Source organism: Pagrus pagrus, assembly GCF_965226575.1.
Source record: "Pagrus pagrus genome assembly, chromosome: 16".
Taxonomy (NCBI): domain Eukaryota; kingdom Metazoa; phylum Chordata; class Actinopteri; order Spariformes; family Sparidae; genus Pagrus; species Pagrus pagrus.
Genome location: NC_140200.1, coordinates 7,874,651 through 7,893,621, shown reverse-complemented (window position 1 = coordinate 7,893,621; position 18,971 = coordinate 7,874,651). Strand labels below are relative to the sequence as shown.

The 18,971-nt window shown below is 40.6% G+C and overlaps 1 protein-coding gene and 1 long non-coding RNA gene across 8 annotated transcripts in view; both read left to right on the top strand.

Annotated features, from left to right (window-relative positions):
* Nucleotides 1-166: 166 nt before the first annotated feature.
* Nucleotides 167-11,034, top strand: LOC311272125. 2 transcript variants are annotated; one of them, XR_014624527.1, is made up of 4 exons: nucleotides 167-296; nucleotides 765-832; nucleotides 1,329-1,434; nucleotides 2,368-11,034. It is a non-coding gene; the product is annotated as an uncharacterized lncRNA (long non-coding RNA). The 2 variants fall into 2 exon arrangements; XR_014624528.1 differs by having other exon boundaries at nucleotides 765-837.
* A 4,856-nt stretch (nucleotides 11,035-15,890) lies between these two features.
* The window catches only part of itsn2a (intersectin 2a), a 40,893-nt gene continuing 37,812 nt past the window's right edge, over nucleotides 15,891-18,971 (top strand). For all 6 annotated transcript variants that reach the window (XM_084377893.1, XM_084377890.1, XM_084377894.1 and 3 more), the window contains exon 1: nucleotides 15,891-15,979. The gene's annotated coding sequence lies outside the window, so the exon portion shown is untranslated. The remainder of the gene's footprint in view (nucleotides 15,980-18,971) is intronic.

Below are 18,971 nucleotides of genomic sequence, written 5' to 3'. Positions count from 1 at the left end.
TACAAGATAAAACTTGTGGTTGTGAGAAACAAAGCTATCACTGATCTAATCCTATGACAATATTGTATTTCATTAAAATCCTGTTAACCTCACTCACGCTGACAACAAATTCTTGGACACTTTTATTTTGAAGTTCCCCGCCTTCCTCCTGCTCGTCATCCGTCGACACTTCCGGTGAAAGCGTTGCGTCTTTTCTTCGACAGTTGAGATTTTAAACCTCGATTTAAAGTTCACGAAACCTTACAGCTTGAAAGCAAGTGAGGAGTCCGGTTCCCTGATTGTTCAGCTCACATAAGGTACGTGTACGTGTGTGTTTCGTCTTATTTTCATCGTTTAATCGTGCGACACACGACGTGTGTTTTTCCGTCAGAAACAAGTCAACGGTTGGATTTCGGTCTCTTTATAGCTTATCTCGCCTGTGCCAAAAAACGCCTGTGTGCTCAAATATGGAAGATATACGATCAAAAGTAATATATTTGGGTTGGGAAGTTTCAGGGGAACCGTGTGATGTATCGCCTGCTGCGCTGCGGCACAGGGTGGAAGAGTGTTGTGACGTTATAGTTAGCCATGTTGAAGGAGTTGGGCTAAAGCGACACAATAAACCGTCAGAGTGAAGCCTCGACCTCCAGGAACAAGAGGCTGTTTTAACCTTAATAATTCAAATAAACTTCAACTTGACTGGCGCACCAAGATATTGTTAATGCAATGCAAGTTTCCCTGCTTCTTTTAGTTTCTGACTTGTTTTTGTTTCGGTCTGTTTCCAGAGCACCCATTGGACACCAGAACAGCTGGGTCAGGCCTGGAAACACAAATTACTTCCGGCTTGCCGTAGGTAATGTAAGTTGTTCTGGAGCATGACGTGTTCAGGAGTGTTTGTCATTAGGGTACCCAGTATGTGGTGTTTGTTTTGGTTATTTTAACGCACCGTGGATTAATTACATACTTTAACCAATGATGCAGATTCTCCATTTTTAATATTGTATCGATAATTGTAATATCAATAATATTTCGATAAATTGTGCAGCCCTAATTACAAATTAGACCTAGACCTATTTTATTAATGGTCTCAGTCAGTCAGCGATAAGTAACTAAGTACATTTACTCAAGCACTTAAATACAATTTTGAGGTATGTTTACTAAACTTTAGTATGTCCATTTTTTGATTCTTTATACTTTAAGAGGCAAATACTGTAATACAATTATTTGAAAGTTTTAGTTACTAAAATTGTCTGTTTCCACTTTAAAGCGGGCAGTTTGTAATATATGGCCAGAATTTTAGAGCCATGCAAGTGCTGCATGCATGGCTTAACAAACTTTGTTTTCTTCAGGGCTCCACTGTACCGCCATCGCCGATGTGAGGATGTCTAACTAGATCGCAGTGTGGGCCAGACATGTTGGAGGAACTCTCACCTAACATAAATAATGTACCATAAGGTATGTAGCAAGTTGAAATCACACTTCATTTGCTGGTCAATAACAAGACATTCACCAAGTCTCAATGCTGGTCCAAAAAAAGTTCACTCTAAGCAGTTTTAGAGCACAAAACAATGCCACGGATGTCACCAGTTTTGAGGGAGGATAATTGTCAGTCTGACTGCAGTAATGTCGCCAGAGCATTTCTACAAATTTGAGAGGAATAAGCCTTTTGTGTTCACAAAAAGATGTTTTACTTCTGTGAATGGAAAAATGGGGTGAATGTGTCGTGTTTATATTTTTGTGGGTTGTAATTTCATGTGAATTCAGCAGCAATGTTTCTAAGCCCTCAGGCTCAGCCCCAGCATTGATAGTGCTACGAAGTAAAATCAGAGATGCTGGCGATGTGCAGTTTCACAGACTTTTACACCTGCTAGGCAAGTACGTAAGTTTAAAATGTTGGAATATGTGTATACATGAGAAGTTCCCTGCTACATATTAAGGCAAACCTGTGTGGAGCAAGGTTAACTTAATTTTGGTTGATAAAACTATTTTTAAATTGATTACAAATTAATTAAGTATGGAGTATTACCAAGACAAACCAAAACATGTCAAGCCCTGCACATTAGTACTGCTAGGGGAGATACTTTATATCTTAAAAAAAGCTTCTCACTTTATTCCAGCCTAGCTTATCCATGGTATTTTTTGTGTTTTCTAGAGTGACCAGTCATTTGGCCAAGAAAATATCAAACACATTGTCAGATGGCCATTGCAAGTAAACAAGATCCTAAAGTAATGATCTATGTTTTTTAATCAGCAGTCCAAAATCCTAAATGCATTCAATTAACAACAAGAATAAGACAAACCTGCAAATTCTCATTGTTGAGACGTTTTGTTTTGTTTTGTTTTTTTTGTGTCATTTCTTTTTCTTTTTTTCTTCTGAACTGAATACAGGACAGGAAGACTTAGAAGTTCAAGAAAAGATCACTGAAGACGACTGAAGATGGACACAGGCAGTCAGGAGCAATTACAAGACCCACCAAACTCTGACATCCCAGGAGAATCAGAACCAAGTTGTCTGGGTAAACATGAGACTTTCTTTAACACCTCTGATGCCTCATCAAATTCCCTAACTGTTGACCCACTGTTTGCTAGTCAACATGACAAAAGAGGGCACTGTACAGGTAAAGAACAAACACAGACTCCACAAAACATAGCAAGCGAATGTGACATGGAACAACAGGAAATGGGAACAGAGAAAAACTACACTTCTCCTCAGGGAGTATCTGATTTTGAAGTCACACATCCACGAAATACTGGCAATGGCAATCACCAAAACCCAAGAAGTTGTTCTCCAAGTTCTAAAATCCAAAGAGAATTAGAAACCCGTTTTCTGCGTGTTTGTGTGCCTTTACTCACTACCGCTGACATCGCACGCATTAAAAAAGGACTTTCCAGAGGTGAAGAGAAAACACAGACTTCAGGAAATGGACTAAAGGAATGTGATTCTAGTTCTTCAAGTGCCACAATAATGGACCAAAATGAAGGCAGGTCTGTTGACATTGAATACCAAAATGAACCATGTACCCATGATGAGGACACAGAGTCCCCAATAGATCCTTGGAGGCTGAACATGCAAAAAAATCCTAAACAGATGAGTGTCAGTTGTGGAAGTCCTCATCATGGAAACATTAACATTAAAGAGGAGGAGTGCGATCCATATTATGGTGTTGTGAAACCAGAACTGGACACTGAGGAAGAATTTTATCCACATTATGAAGATGTCAAAGAAAGAAAGTTGGCACTGCAAACAAAGGAAGGTTACACACTGCCAAAAAGAAGACTTGGAAGTCAATCTGATCACAGCAGGTGGATTTCTGAAGATGAAGCACACATACAGGCTTCAACAAATGTACCTCAGGGATCAGACATGGAACAAGAGGAAATGGACAACTACTACTCTTGTACTTTAGAAGAGTCTAATCTAGACTCTGACGAAGTCACAGGTTTAAGAAACACTGGCAATCCAATACACTTGCAAAGCCCAGAAAATTGTCCTCTGAGCTCTGTAAACCCTAGTGAATCAGAACCAAGTTCTCTGGGTGTTTGTGAGCCTTTCCTCACCACCTCTGATACTCTATCCAGCTTACCAATTGTAAACTCAAATATGGACCCACCATATTCAGGTCAACTTGATAAAGAGGGGCTTCATGGCGATGAAGAGCAAACACATGCTCCAGGAAATACGCTCAACAAGTATGATGCTGAAGAAGAGGAAATAGAAACGGAGATGAACATGTGGAAGTTGCGCTCCAACCGAATAGAACAATTCCTCTCAGTGCTGAACAAACCGTTCTTTCGGTTTTCCAAGAGAGTTGGCATTGAATTCAATGTCGGTATTTGCCCAAAGCAAAACATCAGTGTTGACTGCCTGAGTGATAATGTTCTGCTTGAAATTGCTAAATTTGCCTTGGCAATTAATTCATCCCAAAAGGATTTCATGATGGAGATTCTTGAGTACAATTTTGACCTCAGCCTCCAGAGTCAACACCATTGGGATATTTTTGCATACAAACTTATGGAAAGAGTAAGACAGCTGAGAAGTTGTGAAGATGCAGTCAAATTCTCAAATGAGGTTTTTGAACTTCCCGGACCCAAGGCATCAATACATGTGGGCAGTGTCGTTCTTGAACTCGGCAGCATTCTGAAAATAGAGAAGTGTGATGTTCCAGTGTGTCTTCCTGATTCAAATGCTGAAAACATCAAGCATATTTCATGCCAGAGTGTGGGTCTTTATCCCTTGTGCAAGGGAATAGGTCTGAAGCTACATGTTAACAGTCAACCACACAAAAAACTGGAGATCAAAAAATTGACCAATGGAGTAATGACTGAATTGACAAACTTAACTGAAAAATTGTGTGGAACATTTGAGCAGATTTGTCTTGACATCCTCGGACACAACTTTGATCTTGATTTGCAGAATGGAGATTCTGACCTGGCCAGGAATATTCTTGCAAGAATTCCTGCTGCAGTTGAGCACAAGAATCTAGCAGCCTATGTAAAATCCGGCAGGGCAATAAAGAGCACAAGAAAAGATGTTGACATGGAGAAACTGGATTGCCAGAACAACCCAAATTTAGATGCATCCAGTGATGGTTCTTCAAGTGCCACAATCATGGACCAAAAAATGGACACTTCTGGTCACAATGACCAGCAAACTGAGCTCAATTTAAAGCTGTGGAAATTGCGGGTCAACCAAATTCAGCAAATCCTCTCAACACCTCATGAAGAACATTGCCCTTTTTATTCTTACTCCAGATGCAAGAAATTAGGCATTGATTTCAATGTAGGATCTGGAGTTAGACGAAATCTTGATCCCACATTACTGACCAATGGCATCATGGTTGAATTGAACACTTTTGCCACAGCACTGGTATCAGCCAGAAAACATTTTGTCACAGAGATACTGGAGTATAATTTTGATCTTAATTTGTATAATGAGCTGTACCGCAGTGCCTTCGCACAGAGAACTCATGAAAAATGCAATTTAATACTTAAGCATTCCAGCACTGTTAAACTGAGAAATGCGCCTTTTGAACTCCCTGACATGACCTGCATTCAAAACTATACTGGGAAAATGACGTATTGCCCTAAATGCTATGAAGCACGTTGGCTTCATCAGGATGAATCTAACCCTGGTCACATGCATAATCCTCGTCCACATTGCATGATGGACAGTGTCTCTGCTGATGCAAAGTGTATAGCACAAATGCCTGCAAAGGATCCTTCTTCTACCTTCTCAACACCAGAGGAGACAATAATGGACAGTTGCCCTCGCTGCAAGAAAATAGGTTTGGACCTTTGCGTGAACAAAGACAAACCAAAAGATAAACTTGACACACATGTGTTGACGCGCAGTATCATGATGGAAGTGATTAATTTTGCCAGAAAGTTGTGTGGAAGGAAATATAAGATAATCAATGATGTCCTTGAGCACAACTTCAACATTGACAAGCGGAGCCTAGACTTAGGTCTTGCAGAGATGTTCTGCAAAGAAACGTCAGGAAATGATGAAGAGCGTACCTGGCTCAATGAAGGTTTTGATTTTCATTCAGTTTCTCTCAGATCAGCTAAAAGCAAAGATGGAGTAAAACGGAAATGTGTCAGGCAGGGAGGTGAATGGAAGGAAGCTATCAAAAAACGAAAACTGGCTCTTCAAGCAAAGGAGGAAAGAGACGCAAATCTAAGTTGTAATCACCAGAGTACAGTGAACGGTTATCCCATTTGCACAGAGATAGACTTGGATCTAGACGTGAATTCAAAATCGAAAAAGAAAGAAAAACTTGACTTACAGCTATTGACCACAGCAGTGGTGTTGGAGATACATAAATTTGCTACTGAGAAAGTTGGACATTACGCACGCACTGTCTTTGACATTCTTGACTGTAACTTTGATCTCAGCTCACAACATTACAGGCGCTGGGAATTTTCCATAGCTACAGCATCCAAATTCCAAACTACTGCCAAGCAATATTGTGAGAAACCAGGGAGAGCAGATGAGGTCTTCAGATTACCATTCGTGTTTGATCCAAAGGCTTCAGAAAGGTTTGTACAAAAGAGACAAAATAAGAAAAGTACAAATTCTTCCCTACATGAATCAGACATGGAACAAAAGGAAATTAGACCAGAGAACGCCTACACTTGTCCTCTCGATGAGTCTGATCTAGTCGAAGAAGAAGTCATAGATTCAGGAAATACTGGCAGTGATGATCATTCACCAAAACCCAAAAGTTGCTCTCTGAGCTCTAAAATCCCAGCAGAATATGGATCACGTAATCTGCATGTTTGTGTGCCTTTCCTCAATATCACTGACCTCTCATGCAGCTTACCAGTTGTAAACACAAAAACATTTGCAGATCAACCTGATAAAGAAGGGCTTCGCAAATGTGAAGAGAAAACAGTGACTTCAGAAAATGCACCAAAGGAATGTGAACTGACACAAGAGGAAATGGAAACGGAGATGATGTGGAAATTGCGTTCTAACCGCGTAGAACAAATTCTCTCTGCACTAAACAATGAGTTGGGTCCACTCAACAAGTCCAAGAAAGTGGGCCTTGAATTCAATGTTGGATTTGGCCCAAAGCAAAACATTAGTGTTGACTTTTTGAGTAATCATGTTCTGCTTGAAATTGCTAAATTTGCCCTGGCAATTAATTCATCCCAGAAGGATTTTATCTTGGAGATCCTTGAGTACAACTTTGAACTCGGCCTGCAGAGTCAGAACCTACAACATCGAAATATTTTTGCATTTGAAGTGATGGACAGAGTAAGGCAGCTGAGAAGTTGCAAAGATGCCATCACAGTGTCAAGTGAGGTTTTTGAACTTCCTGGTCTCTTGCCATCAGTAAATATGGCAAATCAGAGTGCGAGCAGTGTAATTTCTGAACCCAGCTGCATATCGAGAATGGAGAATGCTGAAACTGTTTCATGCCAGAGTGTGGGTCTTTATCCCTGGTGCAAGGAAATAGGTCTGAAGCTACATGTTCACAATCCTCAACCACACAAAAAACTGGAGATCAAGAAATTGACCAATGGAGCAATGACTGAAGTCATGAACTTTGCAAAGAAGTTGTGTGGAACATTTGAGCAGATTTGTCTTGACATCCTCAGACACAACTTTGACTTTGACTCACAGAATGAAGGTTCTGACCTTGCCAGGAATATTGTTGCACAAATTCCTGCTACAATGGAGCAACATAATTTATCATACTGCGTGAAAACCCTCAAAATGAAGGGCACAAGAAAAGATATCTCAACAGTGGAGAAACTGGATTGCCAGAACAACCCAACGTCAGATGTATGTGGTGCTGGTTCTACCCAGTCAGATATCACAGACCAAACTGAAGGCAGTTCTGCTGACTCTGAACACAAAAATGAGCGCAATTTAATGCTGTGGAAATTGCGGGCCAATCAAATTCAGCAAATTCTCTCAATACCTCACGAAGAACATTGCCCTCTTTATCCTTACTCCAGATGCAAGAAGTTGGGCATTGATTTCAATGTAGGATCTGGAGTAAAACAAAATCTTGATCCCAAGTTACTGACCAATGGCATCATGGTTGAATTTAACACTTTTGCCACAGCACTGGTACAAGCCACAAGGCATTTTGTCACAGAGATACTCGAGTATAATTTCAATCTTAATTTCAAAAATGAGCTGTATCGCAGTGCCTTTGCAAAGCAAACTATGGAAAAAACTTCATCAATGAAAGGAAACTCCCGTTTTCGACTGAGACAAAAGCTTTTTAAACTTCCTGATATGGACTGCATTCAACCTCTTTTTGAGAAAACAACCTACTGCCCAAAATGCTACCAAGACCGATGTGACAAGCTTCTTCAGGATGTATCTGACCATGGCCACATGAATCATCCTCGTCCTCATTTCAGGACGGACAGTCCTGTCGCTTCTGATGCAAAATGCATGGCCCGAAAGCCTGCAAAGGATCTGTCCCCTACCTTCTCAAAAGCAGAGGAGGAATTAATAGGCGGTTACACTCGTTGCAAGGAAGTAGGTTTGACTCTATGTGTTGACAAAGACAAACCAAAAGATAAACTTGACACACGTGTGTTGAAACGCAGTATCATGATGGAAGTGGTTAATTTTGCCAGAAGACTAAGTGGCATAAAAACTATGATCGTCCCTGCACTCCTTGAACACAACTTCAGCATTGGCAAGCAGAACCGAGATGATCTTGCACGGCTGTTCAGCAGAGCAAAGGCACAAAAAGATGGTGGGCTTGCCTGGTTCAACAAAGTTTTTGTCATTCCGTCAGTTTCTCGCAGAGAACCTGGATATGTAGGTAAAGTGACACGAGAATGTGCCATGAATGGAAGTGAAAGGAAGGAAGCCATCCTAAAAAGAAAGCTGGCACTACAAACAAAGGAAGAAAAAGCCACACTTCCAAGTCCCAATACAAGTGTTGTAAAATCAAAGAGACGTCACCAGAGTACAGTAAACTGTTCTCCCATTTGCACAGAAATAGGCTTGGATCTAGACGTGACATCAAAATCAGGAGAGAAAAAAAAACTGGACTTGAAGCTATTGACCAGAGCTGCAGCTGTGGAGATACATAAATTTGTAACAAAAAAACGAGGATGCTATTATCCAGGCGAGGTGTATGACATCCTCGACTATAACTTTGACCTGAGCTCACAACATGACAGGCGCTGGGAATTTTCCATAGCTGCTGCATCCACAGTCCAAGCAACATACAAGCAATATGTTAAAAAACGAGAAAAGCTTGACAAGGTCGTCAAATTGCCATTTGTGTTTCCTCCGAAGTCTTCCAAGACGTTTGTAGAAAATAAATCAAAAAAGTATTCCACGCAAGAATCAGACGAGACACAGAACAGTCAAATGAATTTCTTTGGTGGCGAAGAGGAACACTGGTACTATGATGAGTACACAGGGACCTATACAGATCCTTGGATAATGAATGTGCAGATAAATCAGAGTCAAATGAACAATCCACATTATGGTGATGTGGAACCAGAACTGGATACTGAGGAGACATATCATTCACATTATGATAAAGTCAAAACGGAGTCAGACACAGGGGATGTGCAGCATTTATTCCCCGGTGAGCCTGCAGGATCCCTTGGATATGCTTCAACAGCTATGTGTCCAAGCTCTGAAAGCAATATGAACCCAGAATCAGAACTTGAGGGTGTTCAGTATTACTTCCTGACTGAACCACAAGGATCTGAAGGACATGCTCTGCTAGCTGTATGTCCAAGCACTGGGAGTCTCATAAAAACAGAATCAGACCCTGCTGGTGCTATGTATGTAGTTCCAGTTGAAGCAGCAGCGTCCCAGGGATGCACCATGATGAACATTGATCAAGGTCATGAGAGTACATTGATCAAAGAAGAGCATGAAGATATGCCAGTTGACTCCAACCAATATGAGGTTGTGTCAAACACAAGTGGGCATTAAACAGGAATGAGATCCTAACTGTTAAATTACAGTTGGCAAGAGGCAGGTGTGTTTCATACTGAACAGATGCTATAAGCTGTAGGGCTGGGTATCAATCAAAAATTTTCGATACCGGTACTAATACTGATGCCTTCACTTCGATACCGGGTCCTGAACGATACTTTTTTCGATACCAATTTTATAATATTAATTCTAACACAAAGAATATTACATAACACATTACAGTACAAATCTTGAGTTTTATTTTTCAGCTGTTTTTCAACAGATTTACAGTGTTTGATTTGATTTTTTTTTTTCATTGCAGGTAACACAAAACATTTTTTTTCAGCTTCTGGCCCCTGCAGTATTTGCAAAACAATGATTTTGGTGTTCATTGTCTGATAAACGAACAGGTCCATCACTCAACAAAATATAGAGAAATGTCCCACAAAGCAACGTCACATGACCATACAACTGTAAGGTAGTAACTGGTTGTGTCTTTGGCAACTTATATGAGGAAAAGCCTCTGTCCTCCTGTCTGTCCGACCGACTCTAAGTCACATTTCTGGCCGAAAAACAGCGTCTGTCCCCATCAAAAAACTTTGTCAACCCTCCCGACCGAGGCGCCGGCTTTCTGTGTAAATTATACTCTGGTTCGTCTTTTACGCCGGAGCTGCTCGACTCTGTGTGAACAACCAACGGCGGAGAATTGGCGAACCGCTGCTGCGGCAATAATGCAGCGTCTGTGTGAAAAGGGCTGGTAACTTGTGGTTGTGATGGTAACTTGTGACCTTTGCTCGCACACTGTACGCCAAAATCATTTTCCTGGTTCGCACGTACATTTTTTAAGGGGCAAATGTGAGTGAAATACTCGCAGTATAGAGCCCTGCACAGGCGGACTTAAGTGCTGAGAGGAGGATGGTTGGTCCGCTCGTCTTGCAGTCAAACACTTCCTGCATGCCGCAATCACATGTAACGTTACAGCCAATCATTGGCAGCATTATCAGATCTTGATCCCGTGTTCAACCTCTGGTAACTGAAACTTGGCACCGAAAGACGAGGCATATTTTGATACTCGGTACTACAGAAGCATTTCGGTCGGTGCCATAAAAGAACCAAAGTTCGGTACCCAGCCCTTATAAGCTGCCTTTATTACTTTCAACACATTTTGTGTTAAGTGTCTTAATGCAAAGGGCCGTCAATATTATGCTTTGAAGGTCTAGGTGCAACAGTTGACAAGTATTTTAACTTCCTTTAATAAGTTTCTTTTTATTCGATGGTCAGCTTATGAGCTGTCAATTCTCTTCTTTGTAAGGATTTGAGGACTTTTTGACCCTAAAACCTACTTTGTGAATAGGATAATGTATTATACTTATGTGAGATATTTTGGTTTGTTTATTTTTAAGTGCTTGTTCTCCATTCTTATGTTTTTGTTGTTTTGTTTTTCCATTTCATTTTTCGTTAATTACTTTTCTGACCTCATTTATGGTTATTTGTTTCTATTTTTGCCTTTATTTTCAAAGGGAAAAAAATGCTTACATACAATGACAAGGAATATACTTTTGTAAATTACAAAGACAGTGGTCATTTATTGAACATGTGATGTAAATATGTAAAGACAAGTGTGATATACAGTTTTGAAAGCATCCTGTCTACTTCTGTGTTCTCTTCACAAACACTATGAACCCTAACATATTGGATAGGCTTGTGGCTTATGGTTATTTGCCAGTGTGTCACTTATCTTTCATATTGGTTAATCATTGCTTGAAGAGCATTTAATACTAACAGTCCCATATAAGTGCCAGGGTCAATCATTATGCCAGTTAACTTGTACGTGTAATACTAAAAGTAGGCTTTTGGTGGTGCTCAACACCAGCAACTGTTTTCATGTTTCCTTGGGGGGGCCGCAAAGACCTGCCAGACTGTACACTGCTCCTACATAAGGAGATGCAATTGACTACAAATAACTGCATCTCAGAGGAATTCGTTCATCACATAGGTCAGATAGGTAACTGGGAATTGATGCAATGTTGGCTTAGTGAAAGCTGAGAATGTTTTACAAAACATCTTTAATTAGGATAGGCAAGGAAACATGATTGATAATGACTAAAACAAACACTTTCCAGCTATCCAATTGTAAACACTAACTGGGAAATTACCAGTGTTTGTTTATAGAAATGCCTTTCAGGAGTAAATGGCAGTAATGACAACATTACTGGAACATGGTTGCATAAAAGATGCTGTTGAAGTGTGTGCATTGGAGCTTTATTTTGAAAAATATTCCTGGAAGTCCTTCATTTAGTTCTGTGTGATTTGACTGTGAGGAGATGCCCATTTCTTCTCCACCATGTCCGCCCCGGCTGCTGGAGCTGTTCCTCCCTCTTCAGCAGATGAATTTATCAGCCTGGCTGTCGGATCACCAGCACAATTCTACCGCAACAGGTAAATGACCAGAAATCATTTAAATGCCTCACAGGACTGAACAAAATGTAACACATACTGGACTGTGGCTGCTGAGCTTGTTCATTTATTATTATTTTTTTTAGCTTTCCTTGATGCAGGAGGCAATGCTACAAATGTATGTGGTTTTGTGTTGTTGCTTTTAATCTTTTGTTTGGTTCAATATGCTATTCCTTTCCTCTGACCACAGTAAATATGAAATATCTATAATTATTGCATGACTGGTTGTGAGGCATTTATCTCTTAAGTCTTCATAGGCTGGTAGCTTGGTTAAACATGTATTATATTCACTGCCTTTATATTGAGCTTGACCCTCAAACCTATTGCTCTTGCCTAGGTGGTAACTACAAGGGTCAAGTGGATATCTGGCCCTGACAGTCCTGGAGCAGCGGCGCCTTAAGAGAGACGCCCAGAGTTCCTTTCTCCACCTGGGATAGGCTTCATGCCAAAGCAGCCATTCGGAGCCTTCCCTCTGAGACCTCACTGACAGTCTCACTTTTTTAAAGTACAAAAGTGGGAAATAATCAAAGTTGAGCATTCAGAAACATTTAAAGGTGCAAAATGTAAGAATATTAGCATAGCTTATTAGCAGCCAGGGTTCAGCTGTTATAAATATGGCTGTGCTTCAGGTTTCCAGCTGATCATTGCTTACTAAGTAGCATTGTTATAGTGGGAAACATGGCATCCGAACTGAGCGAAAGTGTCAGAAATCAAATTGTTATTCTAAGCAAAGAGGGGCTCTCTCAGCGTCAGATCATGGCTAGGCTCCAGGTTTCCAAGGGCGCAGTGCATGGAACTCTAAAACGTGCTGCGGAAACTGGATCAGTTGCATCCAAAGCACGATCAGGCAGACCCAAAGTGACCACACCATCGGAAGATGAATACATCAAGCTTAGTTCCCTGAGAGATAGAAAAGCAACTTCATCACAGATTCAGGATTTGCTAAATAAAGAGCGTAAGACTCCAGTCAGCAAAAGTACTGTCAAAAGAAGGTTGTCGCGTAACGGTCTGAGAGGACGAGTAGCAGTTCCTAAACCACTTCTCAGGAGGGGAAACAGGGTCAAACGTTTGAGGTGGGCTGAGAAATACCAGCATTTCACAAAGGATGACTGGAAAAAAGTCCTATTTATGGATGAATCCAAGTTTGAGATGTATGGTAGTGACAGAAAAGCAGGTGAAACAATGAAACCACAGTGTATCAGACCGACAGTGAAACATGGTGGTGGGAATATTCAAGTCTGGGGGTGTTTTGCCTACTCTGGAGTTGGACATCTGCAGAGAATTGACTACACCATGACAGAGGAGAAGTACCACTCCATCCTTCAGAGACATGCTGTACCCTCTGGTTTGCATCTTTGTGGAGAAGGATTCATACTGCAGCAGGATAATGACTCCAAAAACACCTCAGAGCTCTGCAAGAACTACTTGAAGACCGTAGAGGAACAAGGAGTCCTGACCGTCATGGACTTCCCTCCTCAGTCACCTGACCTAAACCCCAGTGAACATTTATGGGGCCACTTAGAGACCGAGAGAGACAAGCATTTCCCGACATCACAAGAAGCTTTATGGAACACTGTCAAATCATGCTGGGATGACATGAGTCCGCAGGTTTTGCACAAACTTGTGGAGTCCATGCCAGCTCGAGTGCATGCTGTCATTAAGGCAAAAGGGGGACATACCAAATACTAACACATTCTGACATTCATGGACATTTTTCAAAGATTAAACTTTCCATTAAAGCTGATATTACCATTTGTTATGAAAAAAACAGTATAACAACTGCAACAAATGCAAAATACAAGTATCTTGCCTCGTGGTCTCTTGGACCCCACAAGGCTGGTTGCCCTCTTTAGTTTGAAGGACTCCATCTTAGCTGTATTGCTTGCAAAAGATAGACCTACAGCCTGCCAACCTGCTAGCAGTAATTTAAAACTTAATTTGTTGGGTTTTGTGTTTTGTTTTCTGACAGAATAAACTATTTAAGCATCCCTATGAATTAACATGCTAAAAAGTCAGTGTTTTTTAGTGGCTTGATGCCTTTTTTCTGAAATAAACAATGTTGTTGTCTGCTCAGTGTGGTTTATTTCTATTATAATTTACTTCTCTGAAAGGAATAACAATCACTATCAATTATAAAGGCCTGTTTTGTTCAACTTATTCATGTAGTGTTTAAAAAAATTACAGCTAGCTTGCAGGGAAAAGGACAATAAAAGCGTTGTATTTATTTTTAATTGGGCAGCTTTGCTTTTAATAATTAAGGATGATGTATAACAGACTAAATAATAAAACTGGTTGTGAAAACAAAGCTATCACGAACACAATCCCATAATAATGTTGTATTCTATTTAAAATGCTGTGTCAGTCACAATCAATTCTTGGCCACTTTTATTTTGAAGTCCACACGCGCTGATTTTTCGTCGACACTTCCTGTGAAAGCGCAGCATCATTCCTTCCACATCTGAAAGAAAATTATTTATATAGAAAGACATTATTTGGAAAACGTGCTTAGTGTTAAGACCTGATAAAAACGCCTGTTTTATTGTACAGTGAACGGGAGGATGAAGAGGATTATCTCCCACCTTCGTGCCCTTATTGTGAAGAAATTGGTGTTAGCCTTGATACTGGGACAAAACAAAGTGTTGATCCAGGTTTGTTTACAAATGGCCCAATGTTAGAACTGGAACACTTTGCTAGAGTACTGATTGCATTGTGATGATTTGGACCTTGGTCTCAAAGATCAACAGGTAAAACATCGAGTTTGGCTCCAGGTATCAAGAAAAAAAGGAAAAAAATGCATGAAACTGAAAATATTTTGTAGAATAAAAAAGCAGTGGTCTTTCTTATTGGCTAACCAGTGCTTTCAAAACATTTATAACATCATCAGGTTATGACAGTTGACTTGTAGATGTAATACTGACAGTGGGCTTTTGGTGGTGCTCCACACCAGCAGCTGTCTTCATGTTTCCTTGGGGGGGCAGCAAAGACCTGTCAGACTGTACACTGCTACTGAAAATGGGAGATGCAATTAACTACAGATAACTGCATCTCAGAGGAATTCGCTCAGCACATAGGCCAGATAGGAAAGAGGGAAATGATGCAATGTTGGCTCAATAGACTGACATGGTTAAACCAAAAAAAAAAAGGCTGAAGAACTGCTTTGATTTTAGCCCTTTAAGTATCTGTGCATCTCAGCATGTAAAAGTTTCTTGGCTTTCAACTGTTTGAATGCCTGTAAACACCTGTGTGACAAGTTTTTTTAGTTAGATCCAGTCAAGCCATCTGTCCGTATGCTGCTTTTCTGTTCGACACAATAGTAAGACTTGCTTTCTATAACCAGGCAAGTCATTAAGAACTAGGGGTTGACGATTTTCAGAGCTGATACCGATTATTAGTAATCCAGGAGATCAATAACTGATAATTGGAAGCGATATACATTTAGTGGAAAAATGTAACCAACTATAATTTACAAAGTACTGTACTTATGTACAATTTGGAGGTATTTCTGATGTGTGTGTATATATATATATATATATATATATAGAGAGAGAGAGAGAGAGAGAGAGAGAGAGAGAGAGATTAATGTGTGTGTAACAAAAATCAAATTTTTATGATTATCAGTGTCTGATTGCTGATTTGTGTTTATTGTGATAAATATGTTTGCTCGTTAAAAGTACAGGAAAGGAAAAATACACTGAGACATTCAGATTATGAAGATGATTTGATGAATAAAATGAATTTACTCTGATATGCACATACACATTTTTAAAAAAAAATCCTATACAAGAGAAAAATAATAACTTTTAAACATAATTATCAAAAAATATGAGGACATATTTAAACTGTGGAAATACGTGAATAAATAATTGAATCAAAGGTTGTTTTTGTTTTTTGTTTTTTATTTTGTTTGGTGCTTTAGAAAAAGAAAAAAGAAAAGATGGCGGTCAAGCACTTGTATTTTGAAAAACGTGGGCGGAAGCTCTTCACTTTGGTTCTGAGTGGCTTGACTCGATGGCCACGCCCATTTCTACTCCCCACCATGACCGCCCCGGCTGCCGGAGCTGTTCCTCCCTCCTCAGCACACTAATCTGCCAGCCTGGATGTCGGATCACCGCCGCAATTCTACCGCAACAGGTAAATGACCAGAAATCATTTAAATGCCTCACAGGACTGAAGGTAATGTGACACAGACTGGATTGACCTTGTTTATTTCTGCCTTTTTTCCTGGAAGGGAAAATGTGGATGTCCTGGTTTATTGAACCCTAAATTTAAGAGGCGAGGCAGGAGCGTAGACTGTTCACTGTGTGTTATCTTTACAATGCTGCAGCGGTACATTTAGAGGGCTGGCAGGGGGAAAATGTGAATTTATGACACCTGTCAGTCCCTGAGTGTGAGCCTTTTGTCTACATTTTAGATTTTTAATTAAAATATCACCATATGTGTTGAAAAAAAAAGCACTGTCAGATGTTTTCATTACAAAATGTGCTGAAATACATTTAAGAAATGCTCTAACTCACATCAAATTAAATCTATGTTTAATTATCAAAATAAGGGCTATGAATTACCTCTGTATTGGCAAGATAACACATTGTTAGAGACACTATATGCTTCTTGGTGATATAGATATTTTATTTTAGAGCAGTAGGCAATACACTATCGGCTTTATTGTTTTATGCCAGAAAATACAACTCCAGAGGTTATAGTACATGTGCCGTTCACAAAGAAGGTGTGTTCACTGCCACTTTAACACCCAGTGTCCAGAATATTCAACTTGTAATATTCTCATCCTGCGAAACAAAAAAAGAAATGTTATTTCTGGAGGTCCCTATAGGAGAGTGAGTGAGTGAGTGAGTGAGTGTCTGTGGTATCCAGCTCACAGTGACCTTAATGTAGTTTCTAGTAATTTATCACATGGTGTTTTACGATGGGTTTGATCTTTCCCTTTTGTGTTTAAAGGTGAGTTAAATTTAAACCCGTATCTTTTAATGGCGCAGGAGATACAGGGCTGTCCGTCAGCTGTTGTGCCACCGTTATCAGATTGTTTGACGTCAGTGCAGTTTTTCTTTCTTCATCCGTCTGTGTGAGACGATTGAGGCAAGTTTATCAGTTTACTCGTGCCTTGTGTTCATTCACTGCAGTATAGACTAATTATAGAGATTGCTTCTTCTTCGTCTGTGTGTGTGTGTGTGTGTGTGTGTGTGTGTGTGTGTGTGTGTGTGTGTGTTCTGCTGCACTCAGTTAAAACAGAAAGAGGAGGCTTTCTTTGCTGAAGTGGCAAAGTCCGTCCAAACTGCAGCACCTATCATATCTGTCCTCGTCCGTCCCTGCAGCCACTGTTGCACGTCCACCTGCCAAGAAAGAGAGCGTTGCATAACACACACATGCAGGGAAATGCGCACACACACACACACACATTCATTCATGTGTTGAAAGTGGAGCTACAGTCACAGCAGCATGGATTTGAGTGCTATATTGAGGGCAGTTTGGCATTATTCTTGAAGCCGAGGGTATAAAATCTTGTGCCGGAGGTACAGAAGTAAGAAGCAGAGGGGGGACATGCTGCTGAGTGCTGAGGGTGTCTGGTGGGGGGGTTGTAAAGAAAGTAAAAAGAGGCTTTGGTGAATCGTTGCTCGAGTTGACCCACAAATGTATCAGAAGGATGAATATAAGACACATTTTTATTTATTTTTTCTGGTGGAAGCATCTCCCATTTTCACCTGCAGCACAACAGAGGAAGGTGTGTGTGTGGATGTCTTTGTGTGTGTCTGTGCTCTTGTGAATAGGCAGAAAATACAAGTCACACACACACACAAACACACACACACACACACACACAGGCTTCTTTCTTCCTCAGGGCTCAGTCAAAGCTTCCTGGGCTGTGTCTGCTGGAACAGGGTACCCCTCTGTGCGGGGGAGTGTGTGTCAGACACACTCGCACACACAGGCCGACACATTGATACGCAACATCCGACCGGGCCGGTGCGACGCACACAGGTGTCAATCAGCATGCAGGACGGAGTCAAAGGTTCTTTGATTCGCTTTTCTCCCTCGGTGCGGCGGGTCAGCAAACCGCTGGCCCTTAAAGCGTCTCGCACTGTTTCCCAAATCAAAAAACTTCCAAAGTGCTACATGGAGCATTTTTAAACGTCGATACACCATCAGGGCTGGAGGGAGAAGGGTGTTCGGGCTTATTGCCATGGAAACATGGACCCACAGCCCGGAAAACAGCATAAATAAATGAAACCATGAGTGTGAAAGTGCATTGTAGACCATTGAATAGTGTGTTGACAAAATAATCTGGATCCAGTGTTTGTTTACTGATGTTTTTCATTTGTAATTAAGATAGCGCAGTCGTCAACACATGCATGGGCAGATTAAGCTGTTATGGGGCCCCAGGGCAAAACTGTGGCGTGGGACCCCCTATTGGCCACCCCCCCGTCAATGCGCTGTGTCTGTACCCTGTCACCCTTAAGCTCTCTGTTCACACACCTGATTTCTCATGGTACTCCTGTTACTGCCTGGCTGCAGCCTTTCCTTTTCATCACTTAGTCAAGCATAGACCTTCTGCCGTGTGATAACAGGTTAAGATATTGTTTGTAGTCCTTATTTCACACTTTTTGAAATGGAAACATATTCAAGAAACACTTGCTTTTAAGTGTTTTAGTTCTTTGTAACATCCAGCCACTTGTACTCATATTGTGAAAGACCTTGAGGACTTAAGGTGCTCAAGATGAACCGGTTTGTAGACTGTATTGCCACGTCTAAGGGCAAGTTTGACGACTGTAGCTGCTCAGAATGCTATTTGCTATTTTTGTATGAAAAATTACTTCAACAACAAATTAAATAGTAGGCAATTATCTTTATGTTGTTGACTAATCAATCTGTCGACTAGTTGTTGGAGCTCTACTGCTTTTCCTTCACTGCAATTATAAAGCAGTATACGAAAAGTGACTAAAGTAACTGTGTGAAAAGTGAAAAAGGGAACTTGAACTTGAAACTGTGCCCTATTTGTCGTCTCTGGCAAGATGTGAAGCGCCAAATAATCTGACAGTACAAGATTAGATTAACAGTTTTGGAGGCGTATAAGCCGTCAGACCTCCTGATTGTTTATCATAGTCATAATAAT